Raw genomic sequence first — 27,809 nt, 5'->3', positions numbered from 1 at the left:
GTATCCGCACTAATTTTGCTCTCTAATATGGGCAGAACAACACAAAATGGCAATCATGATATTCCAATTATGACTATTACATCCACAATGGTTTGTGGAAATGGTTGACGGTAGTGGGTTGGGCCTGTTTCATGCATGGTTGACTTTCTGCTATATTACCTGCGGTACTCTTCGTGTGGTAGTTGGACACAGCGATGCTGCTGGCATATTCTCAGCATGCGGTGCAGTGGGTAGCACTATTACACATTTGTGACACAGCAAGTTCTCGTGCATCCAGTTCATCAGTCACATGTTCGGAAGGAAGTCATTTTGTCCTTCCTCCAGGCAGTTTGATAACCTCCCTCTGTTCCCTGATTGCTTTCCCTACTCAGAAGCTGAGGGTGTTCCAGCAAGGTTTGTGGCCATCACTGAAGTCCATGTGACCATTCCTTTATGTCTCAAGAGGACTGACATGTCAAGAACAGCTTCCATTCTCCCAGTGGATTAGTAGGTTTCCCAACTGCTGATTTCTTGACTGCATAATGTTATAGTTAGTTTAGCACCCTGAACCATTGCTGCTATTATGTCATGTGACTGGAACAGACAACTTAATGTTGCAGGATACCTCCAGAACAGCGCACATGCATATTTTCCACAAACAACATAACTATATTCTACTTTATTACCCCAATCTGGGTTACCTCTGCATGCTGTTCTTCTGGCAGAGTACCATTTTATACAATTCAGGATGTTTCTGCATGCTACATTGTTCTCATCATGTTTCAATACAACTTAGGAATGGTACTAGAAGTAGTACTGTGATCTTTGGCTGTTTTATGACATTCGTCAAAGACAGTTATGTTACAAGCTCTCCCACCAACTGCAACTGTACCATGTTTATGATAACATACAATTCCTTTTGTGTAACAGGTAGAAATTACATTTATACATGATATGTAGAACCACCAACTATCCAAAGTGTAGATATTCACAGGTCTACGATCTATCCCCAAGGGGATACATAAGGTCTCCATGATGCGGTACAAACACAGCAGGCTGGTATTTATAGTACCATCACACCACGCATCATGCCTAGGGATCTGTTGAGGTGTGAAGAACACTCTCTGGCCAGTTCATCAGCCTTTTCGTGTTATAAATGTAGTTATATGCAGGTGAGTTCGGAAGGTATGGCGTAAACGAGCATGTGGTTAACAGGTGTGTATAATCGTGGGACTGGCTATGCAAGTTTGCTTTGTATTGTTATACAGTGTGCGCTGCAAATTGATTAGGGGCTCTTTGAGGTATATCGATTCTGAGGATATAAATCAGGCTTGACCATCTTTACCAGTTTGAGAAATGTGGGGTGGACCTGGGACAACCTCTCTGCAAGCTTGCTAAATTTGGTGCCAACAGTTACCAGGGCCTGAACATTCGCGCCTGTCCCTTGGCAATAATGTTCTTTTGGATAACAGTGACTACACACGGGATACTATTGTCGAAAGCTATGCTTCCGTCTTGTTTTCAACATAGCGAACTTTGGCAGGAACGGTGTACTGATTAACAATCTGTATACCTACTACTGAGTCGTAATGACCCTCGGCTCCTGCAGGCATGACAGCTTTCCACTCCTGGCACATGATAACCATTCCACATACTATGAAGTGGGTGCAGCACACTTTACATTTGGAACTGCTGTCATGCTCAGCCGCTGGGAACGTTCATGTAACTTTCGTCTGGATGTCACCCACCCAGCTCCTCTACTTATTTCTGGGATCACATTCCTGGCAACAGTGGTACTGAGTGTGTTGTACAGTGGCAGTGGCAATACAGTAATCCCCAGGTAGCGTGATTGTCTGGTTAACTACATATGTTCTACTGTCACTGTAGCTTCTTTACAGCATGCCAGATCTGCGGATAGTTAATTTTACTAACCTTTGCCACTGCTGCTGCATCCGGTTACTGGTTGGAATGCTTCTGGCTGCATTTTAGTTATCTATATATTAGCCAATCGCTAAACAGTCTTTGTTCCCTTCCTTACATTTTATGCAGATGTATGAATTCCATACAAATAAGCCAGTTGAGATTGAATTGTAGGTCCAACTCACTCCCCGCCGGTTTAAATACTCCCTGTGCGTATCTCACGGCAAGCGTGACCGCGCCGAGGTTTGTATGTAGTTGCATTAATTCCCTGCGACATATTCTGGGTATTCTATTAGCAAATGTACCATCCCCCTGTTGAGACATGTCTGCCATGGCTCACAAAGCCGCATATCTGAATATATTAAGCGTTAATATTGGCTTTCGCACTTGGATTATGTGCAGTCCGTGTTCAAGGATTGTCCTCTCGTCAACCACATGCGACTTTCTGCTTTACGTAGTTACACTGTTTGCATTGTTTGTACAGTTTCTACATCTAAACAGTGTGAGGTTTGTCATTCCTCATTCACACAGACACTTTCCAAGTGTGGCTACTTGTTTTGCAGGTGCATGAGCTCATGCCTCCGACCTTCCTACTATTTATCCTGTTGCATTCCTATGCCTGCACATTTACAATTACCTACTTCAGTGGGTAACTTGCATGTAATTGTAATGCATTCCAGGTTAAATTATCGCCTTAACAATAGGTTTACGGTGGATATTTATATTCTATTCTTCCACTGCTGCTCATGGCACTGCTGCACAGACAACAGAATGACGCTCGGGACATATGTCCACACATCATTTTCAGCTGGTACAGAAAACCGTAGCACATCAGCCATTTCTAATACGCTTTTTCGGGACACAACTGTCCATGGAGAGACTGCCCCAACCAAAGTGGGACAGGTGGTGACCTTAGTCGCTGCTCCTATGTCGGTGCGCTGACATGCGGCTGTACACCTTCTCTGGAGTGTAAACACTGACAGTGCATTGCGGGACTAAGGCGGTCTTATGCGATCCTTTGCTCCTTGGACGGGTACACTTATGCCTTCGCGCTTCTATTTGCTTCTCCGTTAATTTGGAACGGGGACTATGTTGCATACTGTACGTGCGTTTCATTCTGCACGGGACCTGGCTGCTGCCATTACTATAGTGGGCGGACCGTGGCTGTCAGCACATTAGGTTGCTCACCTCATGCCGGCTTAGACCCGCCTCCAGACGCATCCTACCTGGGCTCGCCACACTACGCACGTGTCTGTGATTCCGGTGCACTCTCATTAATATGTATATGGCGCTACTGCGCCGGATATTCCATGCACCGCCGGCGCAGGCCTTACGCCGGCCTTGCGCCGAGCTTCATGAATCCCAGGGATTATTTATTTCTGTAAGTTCAGAGCATAGCTATAGTTTTCTTCATAAAGCATTGCAGTTTAAATTCCTTTTGTACAGGTTGTAAGAATGGCATACCTTTTTACTGTACTAATTATTTTTTTCTGCATTTTAGGTTTTCTGAAGACTCTGTATTTTGAAGCACTTTCATGGCAAAATATTAGACTAACTGCCCCTGAAGGACAATTTTAAGCCTAGCCAATATCCCAAGGTCAGAAACAAACCCTGAACCTTGTATCTGTGATGTGAAGACTTTAACCATTGAGACAAACCTACCACCCCCCCCAAACAGGGTATTGTATTGGCCAGGAATTGAACCCAGGTCTCCTGAATTGGGAGGCAAGATTTCTACCCCCAAACTACCAGTGTGAATCCTTTTAATCCTAGCCACAAATCCAAGGTCAGAGTCAAACTTTGTTCCCTGTGTATAAGAGGTAACGACCTTAACCACTATGCCAAACCAAGCCAAACCCTATTGTTCAACTCATTAGCAGTTAATTTTTGCTTCTCCATGGCATGTCATTCTGTTTGTTACTCCACATCATCATTTGTGGCATGTCTGTCTATTTGCTATATATCACATCATTCTCTGTGGCATCACTTTCTGCTTGTTACACCATACCATTCACTGGAGCATGCTTTTGTGTTTGTTACAGCACACCATTCACCATATCGCTCTCTGTGGCATGCCATTCTGCTTGCTACACCACATCATTTACTGCAATATGCCTTTGTGTTTGTTACATCGCATCATTTTCTGTAGTATTGTTTTCTGCTATGAAATCATATCATTCTCCGTAACATGCTTTTTGATTGTGATACCTCATCATTCTCCATGGTGTGCCTTTCTGTGACATGCTTTTCTATTTATTACAGCAAATCGTTCTCCTAAACATGCCATTCAGTCTGATATACATCATTCTTTGTGGCATGCATTTCTGCTTGTTATATCACATCATTCACAGCGGTATGCCTTTGTCCTTGTTACAACCAGTTATTTTTTCTGGCATGCCTTTCTATTCTTTACGTCATATCATTCCGTGAGACATGCCTTTCAGTTTGTTAGACACTTAATTTACCATTGCAATCATTTTTGTTTATCTATACGGTAATATTTGCAGCTCCAAAGTCCACAAAAATCACATAAACTGATAGGCCAAAGAAGAGCCATAAAGATGTTAGAGTGGACTATTGAGGATAAGAAAGATATTATGTATTGTTAATATTATGCAAAAAGCCCAGAATTTCCAGATAGAAGATATACAAGAAATTAAGAGAGAAATGAGAGGAAGGAAAAATACTTCCCAAGAAAACTGTCAGAAGCCTCAAATAAAAATGTGTGTTCATTAATACAATGATTTGTGAAAAACATTATATAGACCAAGAAAGTTTGATCTGTTTGGTAAAAGAAGCATCTGAGGAAGTGTGAAAATATAAATAACAAAACCTAGAGATTTTTGAAAGGTATAAAAAAGAAATATGGAGACAGGAAAGAGAGAGAGAGTTTTGATATGGTGCAATATTTATGCAAAGCTGAAGCCAAATTAATCAATGCAAAAAAGGCAGTCCCAAAGATAATCAAAGAGAAATATAGGAAAAAGCATCCAGCTATGAAAAATTTCACAATAAAGAAAATAATATCATGGAGAGGGAATGTAGAAAAGAAAATTAGTAAAGTAGAAGTTGAAAAAATAGAAGCTGAAATTATGGAATCCATGCAAAGTGAAGTGATTTGGTGTAGAATGTCTAACACAGGTTACATCACAGCATGATGGAACAAGTCCCCAAAGCAAGGAGAAACAAGAAGATCAGGAGACATCTGAAGAAGAAATAAGGACATGGGAAAGAAAAAGCAATTTAATATGGTGTAATATTTATACAAAGGAGAAAGCAAAATTAATCACTACAAAAACCAAAGATATTTGAAGAGAAATACAGGCAAAGGAATTCAGACATGGAAAATTTTACAATACAAAAATAAGAAGACAAAGAGAAAAAGCAGAAAAGAAGATTAGTAACTGAGAAGTTAAAGAAATAGAAACTGAGGTTATGGGGTACCTGCAAAGTAAAGGATTCAGTGTAGAAAATCTAACTCAGAAAGCACCACAGCAGGATAGAGCAATAGACATCCAAATTAAGGAGAAACCAGTGGAACAGGAACCAACCGGTCAGTTGCCATATGAAGAAATTTTAGAGTCTTCCACAGGAAACCAGTATAAACATTAACTTGAATCTGGACAGCAAGGGAAGGAACAGGAAACTGTGGCAACTCTGGAGCAGTCAATATTGAGGAGTGATAGGCCAGTGAGTCCTCATATGACAGAGCAATGGATGACACAGGATTTAATTGAAGAGAATGTGCCACAGGAAGATACTATAGAACTTTCTACACAATGCCTGCAGAAAATGGAGAACAAAAAATGTGCCCTCAGTTTAGAAGAAAATGAGCAAAAGAAGATTTGTTTGATTTAATAGAGATAAATCAATATATTAAGATCAATGAAAGAAATAGACTGAAGAAAGTCAATAAAACCCAAAAAGTCAGAAGTTTGATAAAACAAATGAACACAGTAATTTGGACTGTCCATAGAGATCCATGCGATATAATAGAAATAAACAGGATATATTACTGTGCAGCTAAATTAATAACAGATAACATTCTACCACAAGAACACACAGTAGTAAGGGAAAGGAAGGGGAGAAACTGAATACCAACATGGAAGCATCAAATAGAGAAAACTATAAAACAGTTAAGGCAAGAAGTATCATTGTTAGAGGAATATAGAAGAGGGAACAAAAATACTCAGTAAGATAGACATGATAAAAGCAATGTTCAGTATTATAACTGATCAGGATCTATTATGCACTATTGTAAATAATAAACTAAAAACATCAGAACAGGCAAAAAAAAAAAAACTTAGAAGATATGCAGTTAAATATAAAGGAAAGGTGCAAAATAAGCAATTTACTGATGACCCCAAAAAGTTTTATAGAGAATTGGGAAATAAGCTAAAAGGAACTGAAAGAATACCCCCTAAAAATAGAAACAGATACATTTTGTAGACATATTTATGAATATATTGTGGAATATAACAAATATGCTGAATAGATAGAAAAAGTAAAAGAAAGTATGAGAAGTTCAAAGGTGCATGATGTAAAATGGGATGAAGTAACAGCCAGAGAGATTGAAACAAAGGTAAGAAAAGCCTCTAATTGGAAAACACCAGGCCCAGACGCAGTACCTAATTTCTGGTTAAAAGTATTACCATCTTTGCACGAAGATTTAGCTATGAGTAAGACGTAATTATATGTGCACCCTCCTGAACAGATACCAACCTGGCTAACAAAGGAAAAAAACAATGCTCCTACTTAAGAGTGAACCTGCAAGCTACCCAAAAAATTATAGAACAATAACTTGCCTTCCAACTACATATAAAGTGTACACCAGAATTGATGCTGACAGAGTTTTAGTCATTTAGAAGAAAACTCAATTATGGCAATAGAACAAAAGGGCAGTAAAAGAAAGTCATATGGAACAAAGGATCATCTGTTGCTAAATAAAGTCATAATGGAGAACTGTAGAAAGGGGAAGAATCTAATTGTGACATGGATTGACTACACAAAAACCCCATTTAACAGCATCCAACATTCATGGATGAAAGAGTGCCTATAAATGTATAAGATACATCCTACACTGATCAGCTACATTAAATTGACCATAAAACAGTGGCAGACCACTTTGCAATTAAGCCATGATAAAAGACAAGTTATGATTCCAGGGATAAAAATTCAAAGGGGGATATTCCAGAGTGACTCACTGTCACCTCTGCTATATTCTGTCTTGCCCTTAACCCATTAAGCTGTCTACTTAACAGATTAGGCCATGGTTTTAATTTGGTTCCTAGAAAACAACAAAGTGTAAATTTCTAAGTTTGTTTCCTGCCTTTCCTGTAAGTAGTCTAGTCCAGATACAGATTTGCTGTATCCAGGATTGTCTGTAAGTTAATGAGCCTCCAAGCCTTTCTATGTTGAAGGGAAGCCTTCTAGCTTATCAGTGGGAGTGGTAAGCACTAGGTAGCTTATCTAAAAAAAAAACACTTTATGCATTATCACTTATCTAGGGTTAAACTATTCCTAGTGACATAAAGTCTGCTCTTGGAATTTTCCCTTAGAACTAGCCAGTTTTTAGTTTTAGCAATCAAATCTTTTTTTTGAGCTCAGCAATTGTTCAGAGCTCATTGTAAGCACTAAATAAGCTACAAATTACTAGATCATTCAACTTTCCTCACTTGTATAGAGGAAAACAGTTTTTGGTACTTAATAAATAAGATCCTATCCGGAAATTCTAAGGGTAAGCGCCTGGTGTTTTCTCCTGTCTACCTGATGAATCTGGGCATCTTAGGGCAATGCAGCAATTGCCTCATGTACAAAGACAACCCTCTCCTCCTACCACCCAACACTAAAACCTGTGAGAGATGCACTTATATAGCCAAACTGGAAGCAAAGCTCTCTTCACCCAGGATTGGACTAGACAGTCAAGAGGAGAAGGTAAACACTTGCACCACACCACACTCATCACATAGTCCCTCAAAACCTACACCACCAAAACACACACATAGAAACACAATACACACACCTACATTCACAGGGGCTCTCAATAAAAATCTGATCAAGCAACAGGGACCTCCAAATCAGAAACCCAAGCAACCTCCATCCCCCCACCACAACCCAAATGACACATAGCCCACAAACGTAGTGTGTCACTCAACCACAGCCCATAAGGCATAACAACGTGCCCAACACTCTAGTCATAGGTGACTCTATAGTCAGGCACACTGATGTTCTACTTACCAGGCGAAAGTCACTTTCAGCTGCCTGTCAGATGCCAGGATCTGCCACATAATGCATGCACTCAGGTCACTCCACAACAAATACAAATACAACACTGTCATTGTCCATGTTGGTGTGAATGATGGACTACATGAAAAGAGATATGGAGGAGCTGCCCAATCTTGTAGCCCAGGCAGGTATGACCCTAGCCCTGAGTAGCATCCTGTCATCACCCAGAATGATACCACAGTACAAGGACAAAATGATTGACTTTAATAGTTGGCTAAGCTTTTGGTGTCATTCTAAGGGGATCCAATACCTGTCTGCCTGGGATGACATGATCGATAGACCACAATGCTTTGACAGAGATGGCCTGCACTTGTCGCACTTGGGATTCCGGATACTGGCTAAGGCTCTTGCCACCCTTATAGTGCCTTTTTTAGGTAAGGTTCACATGACAAATTCACCACCATAACAGGTACAAGCAAGCAAAATCTGAGGGTAATGTTACTCAATGCTAGAAGTCCAAACCTCAAAATGCACTCACTCGAGAACATCAACATCTGTGCAGTGACAGAGACCTGGTTCAAGGCTCAAGAGAGCACCCCTGCATTACCAGGCCACCTTACCTGGACTGAAACACTAAAGGTGGAGGCATGTCCATATTCATTAAGGATATCCACACCTCCAGGCTCGTTGCTCAGCATAATGCATCCAAGATTATCCAAGTGCAACTAACTCTGGGCAAGACTGCAATCCAAATTGTAGCTTGCTACAGATCCCCTACTATGCCCCAGGATTCCCACTCCTCATTTCTTGATACACTGGAAAATATTAGGGTACAACCTAACATCCTAATAATGGGTGATTTCAACTACCCCACCATTAACTGGGAAAACTACTCATGTACCAACTTTTTTACTCAACGGTTTCTGGAATTCATAAATTCCAATGCCTTGGATCAATTTATCCACACCCCCACCAGGGGCAGCAATATCCTAGACCTGGTTAATACCAACATGGGCAACTGGTGTTCCACACCAGTGGTCAATTCCTCATTGGTTAGATCCGACCACAAGCTAATCACCCTAGATATCCACATCCCCCACCAACCCCCATTAGAGAAACCAATGTAAAAAATTTCTCCAAAGCCAACTTCACGCTTCTTAAGACAGAAGTGGCAAACTTCGTGACACCCATGCAGATGGACAATAGAGGTACGACTGCTGATTCCTACACAAATGCATGTTATAAGCACTTACACTAGTGCATGGATCGTGCTATCCCTAACAGAACCAAGATGCTATCCTCCAAAAAAAGGAAGCCAATCTGGTGGTCCCCTGCCATAAACAAATTCTACAACAGAAGAATGAAATTGTTGCAAAAAAGAGTAAAATCCCATGATTGGAGGAACTCCTTGGTCAGCCTCAGTAAGAAGCTGAGATCCCTCATAAAATCCTCCAAAGCTAGTTACAAAAACAAAATCACCACTGATTCTAAAGACATCCACAAAGCATTCTATAGTTATGTCAAGAATCTCAATAGCAACACTCAGATCTGCTCTGAGTTACAGCACAATGGCACTAAATATACAGAGCCAACTAATATTGCCAACATCCTGGCAGATAAGTTCAGTGCTAACTTTACCCCCCTCTCACCTCCTAAAGAGCCCATCTCTTTACCAGAAAAATGCAAAGTTCCTGTAATCATGGCTGCATAGGTAAAAACCACACTCTCCAAAGGCAAGAACACATCATCCTTGGGACCTGACAACATCCCAGGCTGCATTCTACATGAAGTACAGAACGAACTGACACCCGACCTAAGTACCATATTCAATCAGAGCTTTACCTCAGGCTTTGTGCCCACTAAATGGCACACAGCGACAGTTATTCCACTCCACAAAGGGGGAGCTACCATGGACCCTGGGAACTACATCCCCATTAGCCTGACGAGCCTGGTCTGCAAGGCTATGGAATGTATCATCATGAAACTTATAAACAATGACATTGGTAATCTCCAAACTCTGGACCCTACCCAGTTCTGGTTTGTAAAAGGCAAATCATGTCTCCTAAACCTGATTGTCTTCTTTGAAGCGGTCACCAAAGCCATAGATGAGGGTAAGGTGGTTCACACAGCCTAGCTAGAGCTCGCCAAGGCTTTTGACACTATCCCTCACTCTGGAATTATAGATAAACTCACTAACCTAGGTATAAATCCCTATGTCACAAGATGGGTTGCCAACTGGCTCACTGACAGAACCTACACTGTGAAAGTAGCAGACTCCAAATCCGACTTCAGACCAGTGACAAGTGGAGTATCACAGGGTTCAGTCCGGAGTCCTCTCCTGTTTGGTATCTACTTCTCTGAAGTACAGGCTAACACAGAAGGTCCTTGGCTAACAAAGTTCGCAGATGACTGCAAACTAGGAGCCAAAATCGAAATTCCTAATAATGTGGACATCCTACAAAAGGGCCTCACTGAGACAGATGCCTGGTGCCAAAGCCAAGGCCTCAAGCTCAATGCCAAAAGGTGCATTGTCATCCCTTTTGATAAAAACTCTGTACCCATGAACAACCACATAGGCGGTAGTCTACTTAACACCAAAAGTGTGATAAGAGACCTTGGGACACAGGTGGACAATAGTCTCTCCTTTGATAATTACATTGCACAGTAGTCAGGAAATCTTTCTACATGGCACACCTCATCACAAAAGGTTTCTCATCCAGGAAAAAAGAGGCCATTGTTCCCCTCTACTCATCACTCATTAGACCCATTATAGAATACAGTGCCCCTTTTGGTATGTACCTCACAAGACATCTGCAACAACTGGAAATGCCATAGAAATACCTCACAAAAAGGAGTACTAGCTTCAAATAGATGCCCTATGCAGACCGTCTAAAAAACTCCAGCTTTACTCCGTCGCATATCGCCTACTCAGAGATGATCTCTGCCTAACATACAAAGCTATGTCAAACCCAGAGCTGTTGGACATGCTCCACTTAAAGAAATCCCATTCCCTCTGAGCTAAATGCTCTAGGGACTTAAACCTTGTCACAACAATAAACAGAACATGCTGGAGGGATAGATTCCTGTCCCAGAGACTTCCCATACTCTGGAACAAACTACCTATCTATATCAAACAAAGCTCCTCATAAGCACTCTTCAAGAAAAATCTTGATGATTGGATGGGAGATAGGAAATTCACCCCAATGATCACTTTTTTGGCTCTGCTTGATGGCACAGGAAAATAATTTTCTTGGGTGGCAAAAGCTAGGGTACCTTTTTGGCTAGGCTTACATAGGCCCTAGGGCCAATAGCTTAGTACCTACCCATGGCCCTCTTAACCTATGAACCTAAAGATTTCTTATCTTCTCTTTGTTGATGCTTTAAAACTGTATAGCACATCAGATGAGGAACTGAAAGCACAACTGCAAGTAGTCAAAACTTTTTCAGATGATATAAGAATGTCATTTGGTCTTGATAAGTGTGCAAATGCAACCTTTAAAGCAGGAAAAGTGCAGCACCAAGAAAACATCAGTTTGGGACAAGAATGTGACATAAAAGAAATTCAGCAAGAGAGAGTATATGAATATTTGGGGATTGATGAAGGATCAACAATAAAACATGAACGAATGCGAATTAAACTTAGTAAGAAATATTTTAGAAAATTTAAATTAATCCTGAAAACAGCGTTGCCACCTATGAACAAAATTCAAGCTATAAACCAATTTGTTCTTCCTGTCCTAACTTACAGTTTTGGAGTGATTGACTGGCCCCAAAATATGTTGCATAGATTAGGTAGGAAATCAAGGAGGATGCTTCATGCTCACCAAATGATTTATAAGAATCAGTGCATACCAAGATTATATATTTCCCATTCTGAAGGAGGTATGTGCCTCATTGAAACTGAGTACATGTATAGATCTGCAATCGTGGAACTGCACACATATCTGCTGACTTCACAGGACCCAAACATAGTGAAAGTTTTGAAACATGAGGAGGATAAATCTAAGATGACTTCCCTGCTTAGTTTAACAGACGAATATTGATGTCAAGCAGGAATGGAAATCAACCCAGAAGTAGATAAAAATCAGGCAGCAACTGAATGTGCCAACAAAACAAAAGAAAGAATATAAGGTGAGGGATCTGATGAGAAGGAAAGAAGTGTGGAAATGCATAAATATAGTTGCAAGTATACAAAACTTCTGGAAGAACCTCATGTTGATCAGGATTGAATGCAGGAATGGTTAAGGAGAGGCAAATTCAAACCAAGAGATGAAAGGTTAATATTGGTGGCCCAAAATTGGGGGATACGCAAACGTTGGTTTACAAAGTTCATTGAACATGAATGGGAAACAGACAAATGTAAGTTTTGTAAAATAGAATTGAAAACAGTTGCACACCTTGTTGCTGGGTGTGACTTACTAATGGCAGAAGGACTGCATACTGAAAGGCATAATAATGTGGCAAGACTGTTGCACTGGGGATTATGTAAACATTATGGTACTGAAGTACCTGAAAAACACTGGAAACTTGATCCACACAGCATCATAGAAAATGATGAAGTCTATATCATATGGGATCACCCATTACCAACAGTTCAAAAGATAGATGTGGAAAAAAACAGATATAGTGATCCAGGAAAATAAGACAAATGTAGCACTGATCATTGAACTCAACACACCCAGTGAGTAGTGTCTTGCATACAGAGAGACACAAAGTCATAAAATATCAAGATTTGCAGGCAGAATCAAGAGCAATGTGGAAAAAAGATACCCGGACAGTACCAATAGTAGTAGGAGCAACAGGTCTTATAAAAAAAATCTACAATTGTATTTAGATATGTTACCAGTACATGTGACCCCATACAAATTGCAGAAGAAATCATTACTGGGCACAATGCAGATGCTGAGAACAGCACTTTTGGCTGACATCAAAGATTGAAACAATACTAATTTCATGAACTTTAATCATACTTTGACTTAGGAATGAGGTACATTCCCATCATGGTATTAGAAACCCCAAAATTTGGAGAAATTAAAAAAGAGAATTACTGTACTGCAGGAACCTTCTACACTGCAGCCACATCTTTTAGTGCACGGCCTAGAGTTTCTTGAAAAATCTGCCAGCATTGTTTTCTTAATGTCTTCTTTTCTCTCTTTAACACAAAATGTAACATTTACAGAATGTGACACATTAACTGATTTTTTAAAATGAAATTTTATGTGAATTGTTAATTAGTATATCTGAATAATTCCAGTGCAATGCAGTTATAGCTGAGCACAGCACAGTAGAGACAATATCATATAAATTCACTTAGAAGTTTGTTAACAGTATTTTCCAGTAATGCGTTATACATGGTTACTTAAAACTGTGTGCAGTCAGTCTATAAGGTGATTTTACGCTACACATATTGATGTGACCAGTGTGTAATAAAGAACAGAATATACTGACTTCTTCAGCAGTGTTGCAGGTTTCCTAATACAATTTTTTTCTTTAAGGATTTAGAATGTAAAAGCAAGTCTGGATGGCCTTAAGCATTACAAAATGAGGCATGTTTCTGAGGGGTTGATGTCAGTGTCTCCGCCTACATGTCAATGAATAGAAGCTACATCCTCAACAAAACTTTGAAAAGGAAATGAACTTTCTCAAAGTATGCTGGATAGGTTAAATACATCAAGGTTACCCATGACCTGACAAAATCCTTGCATTCCATTGCAGTCATACGTAGATGCCAAGCACTGAACGCTAATAGAGTGCTAATAAAAAATGGCTGATATAGTTTACCTAAAATAAAGTAAAATGCAAAATATAAACATTACTTATCTTTAAAAAGGTAAAAGGTAAATATTTGTAGTATTCTTTTATTATGCACCTGTCTATGTTCAATTTACATGTTTGTTTTGATGACCAAACAGAACTGCCTATGTGAGCCAAAACTACTTCAGTTTTTCAGGACATAAAAGACAGAAAATTAATTCTCAGATATGAATTCTTTGCAAAAGCTCAAAAGCAAGTTCTGCAATCCATCTGCTTCTGGTGCTCCTTATGGGACCTATTGTGAGAATATGTCCAGCAACCATATCTCAGAATTTTGGGGATATAATTGTGGCAGATTAAAAGCACCAATTAACCAGTTAGGTCTCACCAAACAAATGCAGTACAGTGAGCAATGTATGCACAAGTGTTACCTGTCAGTCCATATTTTTACCAGATTTTTATGTGGTGAAGTCAAATCAACTTGTGAATGTAGACATATTATTTCTCGCATGCTTATATCCATTTTTTCAATTCTCGCATATTTTATTGAATACCATGGCTTTTGCATACTCTTTAAATTATCACCTGATGCATTACAACACTTTCAAGTGGACATTCAATCAACATTTCCAAATGTCTGAACAGAAAAAGAAAGAAAACAGACAAAAAGAGAGAGAGAAATAAAGACAAGAAAAACAGAGAGAGAGAAGAAAGGAAGAAAGCCAGAAAAAGTAATCTGTTTTGTTCACAGCTATACTGTCAATTGTCTCTCAGATCTTGTTGAGAATGAACACTTTATTTCATAGTAACAATGGGAAAAATGCCAAGTTATTAATGTAGGAATAAAACTAGCTCAACTTGAAAGTGTCATCTTGGCTTGATTTATTGGATTCTTACTCAAAGTGTGATAAAGTACAGTCGTGTGAGTAAAATTACCAAAACAACAGATGTTTGAATGATCACTGCTGCTTAACTATATGGGTAATATCCTGCCAAGGATGTAACAGCTGGCCAGCTTCCAAAGCTTCAGGGCATCTTCCACACACCCAAACTGTGAAGTAGCTCAAGCTGAGCTAACTAAAAGACAAGAATGAGTGCCAATCCCTTTGTTGCTTTCCTGCCAACAGAAAGAAGGAGGCTTAGCCCTGAAAGGACAGTGCTAGGAACAATAAAAAAATACATGAACACACCCTGGCATAAACAACACATCAAAATAAAAAAAAAAACAAGGTGGAAGGGGGAGAGGGAGGCTACTGCAGCAGTGATTATTTGAACATCTACTTTATGGTATGTTTTATTTACACAACTGTACTATGTTCATCATATTGATCACTACTTCGTTATCCTTAGCTATATGGATAAATTACCATAGCTTAGTACATTTGGGAAGTGGAAAATGAAAAGTCCTGTAGCCCGTGGAGAATTGTCTTAGCAAAGCTTGATCAGGACTTAGAGAAGGATTCAAGTTTATAGTGGTTTGTAAAGGTATTTACATAGGACAAAGTTATGGTTCTAGATTACTTGTAGAATCCAACCCTCTCAAAAAAGTCATAGATGAAGCAAAGGAATTGGTAAAGTGGGGTCTAGACTCTGCCTATAATAGTTTTGTTGTGATAAGTATAACAAAAGTTAATGGCTTTAGACAGCCATTTGGAAACAGTCTGTTTTGGCACAGGTTGTCCTTTTGACTTGGCTTAATTAAAAACAAACAAATAATCAAACATATAAAATATTTAGTTCTGTCAAGATAATACCTAAGTTGGCTGTGGACATCCAAAGTACAGAGTATCCTTTTTCCCTCATTTTTGGGTTCATGAAAGAAAATGGGGAGATAGATAGTTTGGCTTAACTTAGGCTCAGATAACATTTAGGCATAAAAGAAGGATTATTTTTCAAAGAGACCCTATCCCTGTGGAAAATGAAGGGAGGGGTGACTCACCATAAAAGCAGACAACTCAAATACTCTTTTTCCAGAGGTCAGAGCAATCAGTAAAACTGCATTTCTTGTTAAGAACTTTTCAGCCAGGTTAACTAGTTCAAATGGAGCAAGTGTTAGCTTCTTTAACATATAATTAAGATCACAAGGAAGGGCCACCTGTTTTCTTGGAGGTCACCAATGCAAAACCCCTTTCAAAGCCATTTTGACATGAGACTGGATTTTTAAGAGGAGGATCCATAGGCAGACATGATGAAATTACCAATAAATGAACCTTGATAGAGGAGTAAGAAAGGCAATAGGATAGCAATTCACACAAATATTGTAAAACAAAAGAGCAACTATCCCTGAATGGATGTTAGTTAAGCTGATGTCACCAACTAGAAATTCTTTTACATTTGGTAATTTTCAGTTGGGATGTATCAAACATACTTTTTCTTGTATAAGTAGATCGAGTGCGTGACAAAGCCTGTGGTAATTACCCCTGGCATTCCAAAAGAAGGGAGGGCCACAGTTGTCACTATGATCTTGGTGGATTATTTCTGAATCTTCAGAAGTACCCTGGATATTAGTGGAAAGGATGGACAAGCATACAGGAAAATTCTTCTCCAAGGAAAACAAAAGGCATCTGTCCTTTCAGGCTTTCTTCCATGGAGCATTGGAGCAGAATGTTCCAGCTGATTGTTCAGAGAACAGGCAAAAAGGTCTACTTCAGGAAGTCCACACAGGGGATCAAATCTTGGAAGATTCTCTGATTTTGCTTTCATTTATGAGTGTCTACCCTTGTTCTGCTCAGCTTATCTGCCACACAGTTATGCTCTGACAGAATTAAGATGCCTGCAGAGTGAGACTGAGCTGTGAAACGATAACCAAAGCTAAGATGGCTAGTCTGTAAAGGGGGTATGACCTGGTTCTGTTTGTTATTGATGTACCAGATGACTGTGGTATAATCTGCAGTCACTTGAATATGTCCTGTGGATCTCATGTGGAGTCTTGCCAGGGGTATCATGAGAATCATAGAAGCCATGAGACCAAAAATCCTGAGGTATGTCCTCATTGTGACCAAAGTCTGAGTGGAACACTTATCTTGATATAGATCTATTTTTCCAGTGGAAGCAAAGCTCTTTGAACCGTGGTGTCTAGTTGACATCCCAGAAACACAATCCTATGAGAAGGAGTCAAGAAGGATTTTTGAATGTTCTCATGGAATCCCAGCTTGTGTAAGAGATTTCTAACCCAAGAGAGAGATTTCTGACACTTTGAAAATGACTCTGCAAAGATAAACAAATTATTTAAATATGGAAAAATTTGGACACCCTGTAGCCTACAATGAGCTATAACTGGAGATAGGCACTTTGAGAATACTCTTGGTGTAATGGTTAGTCAAAAGGGTAGGGCACAGAATTGATAATGTTATTCAAACACACAAAACCTTAATAAACACGTGAAATCTGAATGATTAGGGATGTGATGACAAGCATGTTTTAAATCTAGTGTTAACTGAAAATTTAAATGAGGAAGAAGAAGTAATAGGACATATCACAAAAAGACATAAGTTTGAATTTAGGCAATATCACAGGCAGATTTAGGAAAGAAAGATCCATAATTGGTCTCATTTTCTTTAACTGGTACAAAAACACCCTTAAAAAATAAATAACTTTCCCACCTAGCCACCTAGGAAGAGAGATCTAGTTTTATCACTTCCCTGAACAGCATGTGATGAAGGACAGGTGGAAACAAAAGAGTGTGGTCTGGAGTATGAGGAATTACTCCCTAGAAAGGAGAAATTTCCTCCCACTCCAACCTGTAACCTTGATGAATGATGTTTAGATATCATCTGTCTGAAACTATCTATTGACAAAGGGAAAACTGGAGATTCAGGCAAAAGGGGGTGCCAGGGTGGGAGGAGAGAACAAAGTCTCTTAGCTATCCATTTTGACTTATGGGACTGTCCTTGCAGTTGGAGTTTCCAGGATTCATCTTGGAAAATCCTTGCCATTTCTTCTTAAACATCTGTTCACCTGCATTTTGTTGACTTATTATTTTTTTCTTACCAAAAATAAATGAGAAATTATAGAATTCCTTGGAAAAAAATTAGAAAAGGAGGGTTAAAAATGTTAGAGATTTTCTGTATCAGTTTACTCTGTTATTCACACTCTGTGACCACCTCTGAAGCAGAGAGGCCAGAAACCTAAATCTTTATCCAAAGGAGAATTTAAAATCTCATGCTTAACATCACATGGGGGCTTCTGAGAATGTGGTCAGACAAACCTCCTCAAAACAGCATCAGAGGCCACAGTCCATGAAGACATATCAACAGAGTCATACATATAATGCATACAATGAGTAGTGACTTGAACAGTTGAAGAAATTAAATCATTTAAAGCAGATTTCTTCTCACAAGAAGAAACTACAAATAAAACATCCCTCATACTTTCACAATTAATGCCGACAAACCTTAACATATGCACCTAACAATTCAAAATTCTGAAAATCAAATTTGCAGATGTATATAACATGATTGGAACTAAGTGTTTAGCAGCAGAATTATTAACTAAAGTTATGGCTGTTTGATCAGGTTTGGGAAAAGTGTATTAGAACTAAAAAGACTGAGGAACTTTATAAATCCTATCTTCCTGTTTTTAGAAGCAGCTGTTTGACTGTCAAGAAAATTTCAGGCAGTAACACTTGCATCCTCCAAAACTGAGAGAACAGAAGGAGTGGGTGCAAGTTCTTCAAACTCCTATTACAGCTCATGGTAGTTGCTGACAGGCTGAGAAACCTCAGCTTTCTTTCACTGAAAACACTAGCACATTCTAGAAACAGTTTCAGACAAAAAGAACCTCCCCATAGGGAGAATGAGAAACTGTGCTCTCACTTGAGTCTGAATCAGAACTCCCCTTTATCTGTCCCTTCAACCTCCTATCCAGATTCAGCATCTTGAATCTCTTCAGTAGAGGAAGTATTCTTTCTTATGTTACCGGAAACTACCTTACAAGAAGGATCAATAGCCCAAATTAAATTCAAGATATACCCAGTAAACTACCCCAGTCTAAGGACATTTGAGGAGGAGTAGATACATGCTAAGTTTTTTGCTTCTTTTTCACAGGAAAAACAGAGCCAAAAGTGTTAGTAGAAGCAGCAGCAGCTTCCCTAGGGATGAACACATCATTCTAACAAGGAAAGACTTCCCTGTTCCCTCTCCCAAGACCAACAAGAGTGGCCTCCATTGCCCACTGAGTGAACCAGAAAAGCTGCAGAGGATATGGCTACCACCCATTCTATAGCGGTTGAAAGTGCTACACCTGAGGGATTTGGAGTAAAACTCGAGTGTCTGAGATACAACAAATGGCCAAAGCAGAACCATTCACCTGTGGCTGAGACAAATTGCTAGCCTGCTGTGGTGACAAAGGCTGTTTGCATAACTTTTTTTCTTTTTGTGGGTTGAAAAACAGCCAGTTGGGATATTGACAGTTGGTTTCATAGTCACTCCAAGGATGGTGCTTCTTTCCCAGGGAAAACAAGTTGAAAATGCCAGTAAAAATAAAAAGTCTTTAAAAAGTCACTTTTTTGTCCCAGGCCAGGCATACACATTAAAAAGCATTTTAAAACACTATGCCAACCTCACAAACTAAAATAAACACACTTTTTCCACAGGAAATAAAACGTTTCTCAGTTACTTTAAACAACTTCTTATCTGGCAGAAATAAAGAGTGCTTCTGTTTAAAAGTACAGTAAAGTCTCATGACAGTCCATTAAAACACAAACTCTTAGCTTCAAAATAACCTTCTTGAAGAGAAAAGTATAAATAATAAATAAAATGATTAAATGAAAGTTTTATTTTTCCTAAAGGGCATCTATCTTCCCAGCAAAGGAACAGCACAAGCCGACAATTGATCCTCGGAAGTTTCAGAGGAGTGTACCCTTTGGTAGCAGTAAAGCTCTGAGGCCTTGGCTCCCAAACTTGTCTGTTCACCAGCTCCACTGAAGGTGCCTGACAGTCTGGGTGCAAGGAAGGTGCAGTGAAGATTTTGAAGCTGGGAGGATATAGCCCATATAGCTGAGACTTTTGCAGCAGTGATCAACATGCTGAACATCTAAGGACTTGCAATTAATAGAGTAAGTTACTGCAGTGGCAGAATTCCTTACTACACTGTACAGCAGGGTATAATAATCTGACTCTTGCTGATTTTCCCACCATAGCATATAAATGGTCACAAATGTCATATGGCATGTCTGGGACTCTGCTTCATAAACAGTGCTGCTCTCCTTGTCCCTTTATATCTTAGAAAAGAATCCAGCATGGGAAATGCATCATCATCTTTTGGTCTGATTGATATAGTTGCAGTGCATTACTACATGTAGTGCATGTCCAGACTTAATTGTAAAAATCTAATTTTAGCCCCATTTTATACAGAAATAAAAAAAAGAGTTATGCTCCTACAGTTTATTTGGAAGATATCTATATTTGTTTTTTTTGACAGTTGTCATTAATATGTGCTTAAATTTTAAAACTATAATATATACTAACCCCCATGTTATATGCACATGCATTTGTCTGTAACTTCCAGACTTCTGTTTACATTTGCTAAGTAGTGAAATATTTTTACATAATCAGAAATTTATAAAAAATATGCTCATATCCATATATAAATTTATTTATTATGTGTGCGTGTGCGTGTGTGTGTGTGTGTGTTCATGTAGGCTCACACAAGTATGTATTTATTTAATATATATCTGGCTAACCTATCTATATTTGCAAAGTATTGTTTAGCTATGCACATATTAGTTACACTCTATGCACACTATTGAAGAGCAATGACCTTTGCTTAAAATGCAATGTCTATTACATATAAGAAAATACCATCTGTGCTTGCAATAATATATATATATATTTATATATATATATATATATATATATATATATATTAAAGAGTTGTTTCAAATGCATACCTTACATTTTCTGTATTAATTTCCTCTTGACTTGAAAAAATAAAACCTAGGTGGGACATTTCATAGATAACAAACATAGTTATTTAAACTGAAAATATATCTACATAAACTGCCTTATGGAAATAAAATAAAAAACAGCTTTATGTTCTGTCCTCTGGAAATCTGTGATACACCAGATAAGTTCAATAACATTTTCCCATTGTAATTAATTTTAATGTTTTTTTTTTTTTTTTTTTAAAGAAAGAAAAAAGAAAAATGATATGCTTCTTTGTCAACCCTTACCCAGCAAACTGAATTGGTTTGCCCAAAGATTTTCATTAAGGATCTGTGATCACCTTTAAGATCAGCCCCTGGACTCTTCCGGTTAATCTAACCACAATGGCAGTAATCAATGTTAGCTGCACTGCCTTAGTCTCTCAACTATTTCCCATTAAGTATCCTGGCTATGATATGCATCCTTTTCACAGAATCAGATGGCAGGTGACATGTTAAGAAACTGCTGGTGGGTGAGAGTCAAGAGGTGCATCAATAACAGCATGTCACAAAATGTTAATCTCAAACACCCATTTATGTTAACAATAGGAACAAAAGGTTTTTCAATCATCGTCTTGGTTCCAGACCATCTCCCCCCAGCCACTTAGTTATTCCTCTTATCTCTTTCATTTGACAGACTCTTTTCTTTTCCCTTCTCATTTTCTTGACTGTGATATATGTCCATATACTTGACTGTGACATACATCCATATTCTTGACTGTGATTTACAGTATATGTCCATATTCTTGACTCTTACCTCCCCTAGGTCATCCAATGCACTTAGACCACTGCAATTTTCATTATTGTTTCTTTTATGTTTTATTTATCATTTATTTGATTTTCCTCAGCTAATTTGAGTGACAACTCCCCTTCACCAAAATACCCTCTGCTAATCATCAGAGCAAAAATTCATGCAAATCTGGATACAGTCTCTGAGTTCATTTCTAGTCTTATCTCTACCTTCCACTGTTTAGTCTTACCATGTATTATCTCCTTGTAATTGTTTACATATAGCCGTCTTCACAGATTACTCACATAATGGCTGTATAAACCAGACACATTATGCTTATCTCTAGTCTCATCTCTTCTCCAGCTAAATAGAAAGCATCTTTCTTGTAATACCCATCCACCAAGATGTTCTCACCTGTGCATACAGATGTGCTGTGATCATTTTGTGCAATATAATCGTAAAGTTTAATGTAATATCCAGGATCATGCTCTGTAGGTGACCTAAGGAAGATTTATGTTTGCAGTGCAATGTAAATCGGTAATGCTATCCTGCATTGCAGATTATCAATGTAAAATCCGTAAGTTATAATGTTCAAAGACATGTAATGTTATAGTGACTGTCTGTGACTGAAAAGGGTTCACAAAATACTCCCCTAATCTGGTAAACCAGCAAAATAATAATAATAACTATGGCATTTCATTTTAATATGTCAGAGTATTCCATGATTCAGAAGGTTTATTTAATTTCTGCACTCTCTCTGGTGGTGCTGCACTGTTTCAGAACTGATGAGACTGCAAGTGTTCTTTTATAATATTTTGGTTCTGGACCTAATCATCTCCTCAGATGCATATTACTCTTACAAAATTTAACATTTCTCTGTGAAAAATACATACCTCTCAAATGTTTGCCTAGAACTGGAAGTCATAAAACAATTAAGCACTTTTACATTTGAAACCTAGTAATTATTTCTGTTTCAAGACAATAGGAAAACCTCTAGCTCTAGACATTGTCTGCTTGCTGCACTGAAACTGAGATAACAAAATTGTAAAACAATTTCCACATATTTCCTTGAGGGTTTGCAAGTTAACTCTGTATGTTCCAGTTTCTAGTATCAACACATACATTTGCACAGGTATTTAGTTTATATACATCTCTGTTCTTTTCCAGAAGGGTACACTGTGGTGACATTTTTGAAGCTCAGTTCATAACATACAGTTCAACACACACTTCTGCACCGGTAGCTTAATATACACATAACATATAGTTCTCTTACATTTGTTAGACAAGCATATGAATCATATTAATATTCACAAATGACACAAGACTATCCACAAAATTCCAGATAGCTGGACTGGCAGTATTTCCCCGGTGTTACAATCTCGAGTCTCATCTCTTCCCCAGCTAAATATAGAGTATATTTCCTGTAATACCCATCCACCAAGATGTTCTCACCTGTGCATAAAGATGTGCTGTGATCATTTTGTGTAGTATAACTAATGTAATATCCAGGATCATGCTCTACAGGTGACCTAAGGAAGATTTATGTTTGCAGTGCAATGTAAATCGGTAATGCCATCCTACAATGCTGAGTATCAATGTAATATCCTTAAGTTCAGTGTAATGTTCAAAGACATTTAATGTTATAGTGACTGTGGTTGAAATGAGTTCACAAAATACTCCTCCGATCTGGTAAACAAGCAAAATAACAATAAGTGTTCTTCAATAATTTTTTGGTTCTAGACCTAATCATCTCCTCAGATGCATATTACTCTTATGTCCTTTCTGTGGAACTGTTTTTTTCACACTTGTTCATCTCTGGTAAAGTGCAAAGAGTCTATTCCTGAGGCATTTGCTCATGCCAGAATACTATAGAATACTATAGAATACTACAGAATACCACAGAATACTACAGACTATGCAAATCAAAAAATCTAGACATTGCTCTCTGCTCACTCCTGAAAAGAGACATTTGTACCAAGTAGGTTTATTTGGTTAAAAAGCAAATTAAAAGGATACTGAAATAATCTGTTTCCCTATTTTCTTTTATACCCAACTGGATGCCTAACACTGCAACAACAACTCCAAACTGGTATAGAAGAAATCATAGTTTAACATCTCATCAATAGAGCTGTCCAGCCTTCTGGCACAGTGCTATCTTTATGCTTTTCTCTGACGCAAATATTTTTGAAGTATGAGCCAATTCCTAACCTGGAACTAAAACCCTCATTCTTTGTATTCAGATGCAGTCATGTTACCAGTTGAGACACATTAATATTTGTTTTGCCTTCATTACAGAAGTGTGCATGCCCCTTTGATTGTCTCTGTTTCCTGTTAGGAACCCAGCCAATATGTTATATATTCTCCACTTCTGCTACTTGCTTCACTACTAAACTGTACAACACCTCTTTTTAGATGAATACCTCAGAGAAGGACCCATAAATAAACATATATTTCAACAAACGCACATAAAATAAAGTAATGTGGTCTCTTTATTAGACACTTGACAAAACTACCAAGACCTTGTCAATACCTGAGACTAAAGCAGATGTACAATGAAGGATTAGTATTTCTCATCATGTTGCTTTTTATGTCTAGTTACAATATTTGTACATGAGTATACATGTTATGGGGTAACTATTATTGTTGTATCTTTTGGCTTTTCCCAGTTTGGGGTTGCCACAGCGGAACTCCGGTCTGCTAATGATTGGCAGTAGATTTTTACGTACTGACTTGCCAGGTCTGACGCACAACTTTCAACGAAGGAACGCCCATTCATGCATGTCTCCAGACAGAAGACGCTCTAGCTGAGAGTCGAACTGGACAGTGTCTTACTGTGAGGCGACAACGCTACCGCAGCACCTATAAATTCTGAAAATGAAATGAGCACACTAAGCTCTCCTCATATTACATCAATATGCAGTCATCTTATTTGGAGGCCATATTACAGTATAGTAACTGGCTTTCTCTTCTAATGAAATAATAGCAGTTCCTGAAAGATCTTGTTCTTCTCCATCTGATAACCCAGGCTCGCTGCTCAATTTAGTGAAAAAAATGGAATGTTGTTTATGTCTCAGCAGGGAGTGCAGCTGTTTGTAAACAATAAAAAAATGCATGCACCTCTGATATAACCTTTTCAAGATCTATTTAACTGCATTATTTTTCTAAGTTTTTTTTCTTAAATATTAGGCAAAAAGTAAAAATAATATTCAGACCACTGTTATTTAAAATGTGAAACAAAGTATTGGTTAATTAAAAATATAATTTTATTTGGGTTTCTTAATATTTCTTTCAGTAGTCTTTCTTACAAATCACCTTTCAAATAAGCTAGTTTAAACTCTGGGATACTAACTGCAATTTGAAGGTAGTATCTCAGTACTTCTTTTCAGGAATCTGTGTCATCCTAGGCTGAGAAAGCATTACCTTGAATTTCTCCATCCTACCACTAGTGTTTAAACAAAAGAATGATTTAGCACTTCTGTAAATATTAACTAAAGCAGACATGTATACACAGGTTTTTGACCACCCTCTGAGATTATTTCTTATGCTACCCTGAAGTCACCTCTTTACACGCTCTGCTTACAGGAAGGAGGTTGAATATCTGGATTTGTCATTCTTCCTCTCTTTTCTTTAACCTAGTATGGGTAAAGACAGACTGCTAAGTTAAACACATTCCTTTCCTCATTCATTTTCCTTGAAACTGTAGGCAGAACAAGCAGCTACGAGAAGTTTTGACTTTTTTCTACAGATTATTATGTTTACTTTGTTAACTGCTATTTAACAGTTAAACTTATTTTTGTATCTCTCATAAGGAATACAGCTCTAATGATACAATACATAGCTGTAAACAATGCATTTACACACTCTGAAGACATAGGTTCAATACATTTATTAACAAATGCCAGGTATAAATTAAGACAGCTTCACTGAAATTTTGTATCGTCCTTATGTGCAGTATACTCATGTTTGTTATTGCCTCTTATATTTAATACAAGCTTAGAGGCAATCGAGCATAAGACTTTGGGCAAGTATACTTTGCAAATGTAGTCTGGATTTAGGGAACAGATGTGTCATTTTTGTCAGATGAAAATGAAAAGATCCTAGTGTCTGTAGGTCTAGTGATTTCTCTTTAACAGCAGCAAACTGCCGTTTAGTGAAAGTTGTCGGCTGTTGGCAAGAGTCATATGCAGTTAGATAACTATCAGCTAGCATTGCGTGAAAGTCAGCTGTGGTTTCTATTTAGCCAGAGCTACTACTGTTGTGTATTTGCCAGCTGCTTTGGGTAAGCTGCTTTTGGGCAAAAGACAGTTGTTGTTGGGTAAGAGCCATTTAATGCTGAATCAGAATCAATGCCAATAGGTGAGAGTCAGCTACTGCTGGGTGAAAATCAGCTGATATTAGGTGAGGATTAGCCACAGGAGCCATTGCACAAACAGCCATCATGTGTTTTCTGTTTATAGTCTTATTCGTTAGCTGGACTGGAGGCATGTGCCCCACCTCACTAGAGGGACTACCATGACTTTCTTGTCTGTGCGCATATGCATCAGTGCACCCGAGTGAAAGCATTCTTCAGTGTGGATTAATAACTTGCGCACATTCCCCATGGTCATTTCTGGGTCTGCTAACCCTCATCTAAGGGTCATAGATTCATACCTCTCAACTTCCATATGCAAGAAACCTGGGCAAAGCCTAAAATAATGGGGGAATAAAGGTCCGAAATAGGGACAAATTTTAAACATTGCTCTTACAAAACTTAGAAAGCTGCTAGAATAACAGGATTTCTGTCTGCATACATTTTCTGAAGGTTATGAGGTTTGAAACTGAAATATTATGTCATTATTTGGTCATTATTTAGTGACTTCAATCCTCTGTGATTTGTCAGAGAACCACAGAGTTTATGACAAACAGACCAAATATCTGAAGCAAAAATCTGGACATGCTGCAAAAATGTGTACACTTGAGAGATATGCATAGACTTAAGCTGCCCCTACAATCTCCCCTGCCAATGTCAACAGACCTACAAGCCACTACTCAAACATAAGTCTGTTGGCTGATAGTGAGGCCTTTACCCCTCAAAAGTACAGGAGCTGATTTTTTTTCTAAATGTGGAAAAATGTTGTATCTTACATTTAACATCTTGATATATAATTTGAAACTGTACTTCTTTATATTTTTGATTTTTCTATATGATTGCACATTTTTTATACCACAGTACTTATTCATTATGGTCAGACTTTTTGAAATTTTGTTGTATTTAAAAGTGCATATACTACATTTTCACTGCAATTTATTTTGTTGAAAATGTATTCTAAGCGGAGTGATCAGTTCTTTACACCAGTTATCAAATCTTAAATAAATAAAGCGATGTCTCCTTCATTATTAAGCACTCAACAAAAATGTCATCAGTAACTTGTCATGAATCTCATTCCCTTAGTCTCCATTTTTATGGTGTAGATCTTTGGGTTCCTTTCTAGATGATGGTAAAACTGGACCCCTTTTCAGACATTTTGTGCCTATAGGTTGTTATGGCATTTCTGTGACGTATCATGGAATGTGGAGTCCTGAACATAGTTTGATGTCAGTCATGGTTAATATGGAACATTGAAACCAGGTGGGAGAATCCTTTTTATACTGTAGTTTATTTACTTCCTCAGTATAGGTGCACTGTGTGTGCTTGAGACACATTTGCTCGAGACACACATTCTTACTGCCCCTCGCTTATTTTGACAAGTACTTTAATGCTTATTAACTTGTGTCCCTTCCAAAGCCTGATATTTTCCATACCTAGTAGAACCCTGATCCTTACCCTAATAACTCCCACTCAATCCATAATCCTAAACAGCCAGTTTCTCCTTAAATCTAAAATCCACCTCTACTCTCTAAACCTAATGTACCAATCACTATCTAAACCTTAAAGCCTCCTACATTCCTTGTATCTAAACTTCCAATCACTTTCTAAACCTAAACTCCCCTCCCTAAATCTAATGTACCAATTGTTCTCTAAACCAAAAATCTCCCTCCCATCCCTTCCCTAAACCTAAATTCATGATCACTCACTAAACCTAAAATCCCCATTCCCTCCTTAAGCCTAATAGACTGATTGCTCCCTAAACCTAAAACCTCCCTCCCTTCCCTAAACGTAATGTACTAATTGCTCCCTAACCCTAAAATCCCATTCCCCTTCCTTAAACCTAAAGTTCCAGTCACATCCTAAACCTAAAATCCCCTTTTCCTCCATAAATCTAAAGCCTCCTCCTTGCTTCCCTTCTTGACTTACCTAGC

Source organism: Protopterus annectens, chromosome 5.part0, assembly GCF_019279795.1.
Source record: "Protopterus annectens isolate FY-2018-M chromosome 5.part0, PAN1.0, whole genome shotgun sequence".
Taxonomy (NCBI): Eukaryota; Metazoa; Chordata; order Ceratodontiformes; family Protopteridae; genus Protopterus; species Protopterus annectens.
Note: the sequence above shows the minus strand (reverse complement) of the source record.